A 2,658-nucleotide genomic window follows, 5' to 3' on the forward strand; every position below is an offset into this window, starting at 1 on the left:
TGACATTGATGTAACATCCAAGCCCTTCCTCTAAGTTCTACACTCCATCACATGGATACAGTGCCACTGCTGAGGCCCTTATCTGTGAATCCTGAAGGCCACAGGGAATTGGAATGAAGTGGAGATTTGTCCCCATCTTCTTCCCAGGCACCACATTCCCTTCAAGCCCTGTTGGCACAAACTCTGAAGGGGGTCCCCCTAACTTCTATCTCTTTGTTCATGTATGTCCCCACACCCCACATGTCAAAACTCTCCTAATAACCCTCTCATGGCACTCAGCTGTAGAAGCAATGGCAACATCGGGGAACAATAGATTTCTGCAGCTCAGTAGCCATTCATCTGGGGAGTGAGGTTCTAGTGACTTTTTTCTTTTTTATTCAATTAATTAATTAATTTTGGGGGGCTGTGTTGGGTCTTTGTTGCTGTGCACGGGCTTTCTCTAGTTGCAGTGAGTAGGAGCTACTCTTCGCTGTGGTGCGAGGGTTTCTCATTGCGATGGCTTCTCTTGTTGCAGAGCACAGGCTCTAGGTGCGCAGGCTTCAGTAGTTGTGGCTCGCAGGCTCAGTAGTTGTGGCTCGTGGGCTTCAGTAGTTGTGGCTCGCGGGCTCTAGAGCGCAGGCTTAGTAGTTGTGGCACACGGGCTTAGTTGCTCCGCGGCATGTGGGATCTTCCCGGACCAGGGCTCAAACCCGTGCCCCCTGTGTTGGCAGGCAGATTCTTAACCACTGTGCCACCAGGGAAGCCCCTAGTGACTTTTTTTCTTAAAGTCACCTCTACTCTTTATGAGAGATTGTCTTGAAGCTCCCCTGTCTCACATGGCTTAGCCTGGTTGGGAGTGGAGGTGGAGATTGAAAGCTTTCTCTCCAAAAACTGCATTCTCCCTCTCTCTCTCTCTTTCTCTCTCTCTCTCTCTTTTTCTCTCTCTCTCTGTTGCTGTGGTGTTTGGTGGTACGAGAGGTGTTGAAGTTAGTGGGGCTAATTCAACTACCTCTTAGAAAGTCCAAGGCTTTCTTTAGATTATGGGAACATATGATAAATTCTGATTTCAGCTTCAGGCCTTAGCTATCATTCTGAACAACAGAAAAACAAATTCTCTCAACATTCTGTTATATCTGCCTCAGTGGATTACATTCTGAGAGGAAAAGGTTGAAACCACCTGTGATGATTAATCTTATGTGTCAACTTGACTCAGCTAAGAGATGCCCAGAGACCTGGTAAAATGTTTCTGGGTGTGTCTATGAGGGTGTTTCTGGAAGGGATTAGCATTTGAATCAGTAGACTGAGTAAACGTCACTCTCACCCGTGCAGGTGGGTACTCATCCAATCCATTAAGGGCCAGAAATAGAACAGAAAGGCAGAGGAAGGGTGAATTTACTCTTTGCTTGAGTTGGGACATCCATCTTCTCCTGCCCTCTGATATAGACGCTCCTGGTTCCAGTTGCCAGGTGGCGGATCATGGGACTTCTCAGCCTCCATAGTCACAGGAGCCAATTCCCATAATAAATCTCCTCTTATATACATCTATCTGTCTATCCTTTTGGTTCTGTTTCTCTGGAGAACCCCAACTAACACATCATCCTATTAGCTGTCGCCTTCTACATGGGCAGCTGGGAACCCAAGCAGCAACTATGCAGCGTAGTCTGACTTCTGAGGAGGTACAGCAACCCAGAGTTCATGGAATTCCTGACTTTGGACTCAGTTGTTTCCTTTTCTAATAGTAAGGCACATCTAGACTTCCATATGCAGGTAGTCTATTCCTCTGAAATAAAAGATGTTGCAGGAATTAAAATGTGTTAATATATGTGAAGCTCTTAGAACAGTGCTTGGAACATGGTAAGCACTTAATAAATGTTAACTGTTAACTATAACTTTGCCTACTGAGGATTCTTTACCAATCATCTTATTTCAGTAAAAGTACTCCCGTGGACTGATGGCAAAAATGGCTGTTTTCTGTCCCTCTGGGTATGCACGCCCTTTGCAATGAACTTCTCCTTTCAAAACATAGAGACTTGGGCTTCCCTGGTGGCGCAGTGGTTGGGAGTCCGCCTGCCGATGCAGGGGACACGGGTTCGTGCCCCGGTCCGGGAAGATACCACATGCCACAGAGCGGCTGGGCCCGTGAGCCATGGCCACTGAGCCTGCGGGTCCGGAGCCTGTGCTCCACAACGGGAGAGGCCACAACAGTGAGAGGCCCGCGTACCGCAAAAAAAAAAAACAAAAACCCCAAAATATAGAGACTTTGCCCCCAGTCCTTGAATCTGGGCTGGCCCTGTGACGCTTTGGTCAATAGAATGTGGTGGAGGTGACATTGTGTTGGTTTGAGTTTAACTCTCGAAATGCTTTGTGGACTTTTGCTCTCTCTTGAATTCTTTCCCTATGCCATGGGAACAAGCCCAAACTATCCTGCTGGAGGATAAGACACCATGTGGAGGATTGCTGAGGCACCTCAGTTGGGAGTCAGCCAACCAAGAAGCTGAGCTGCTGAGCTGATTCAGGGCAACTGACTATGGACACTTGGGGAAGCCCAGGCGGCCAAACCCACAAGGACTTCCTGTCTGAGCCCAGCCTAAATTGATGAGCTTCAGAATTAAGAATACATGATTCTTGTTTTAAGCCAAGATTTGGGGTCATGCTCCTCCTCTAGTCAATATCTATCTC

This window comes from Hyperoodon ampullatus (genome assembly GCF_949752795.1).
Source record: "Hyperoodon ampullatus genome assembly, chromosome: 11".
Taxonomy (NCBI): domain Eukaryota; kingdom Metazoa; phylum Chordata; class Mammalia; order Artiodactyla; family Ziphiidae; genus Hyperoodon; species Hyperoodon ampullatus.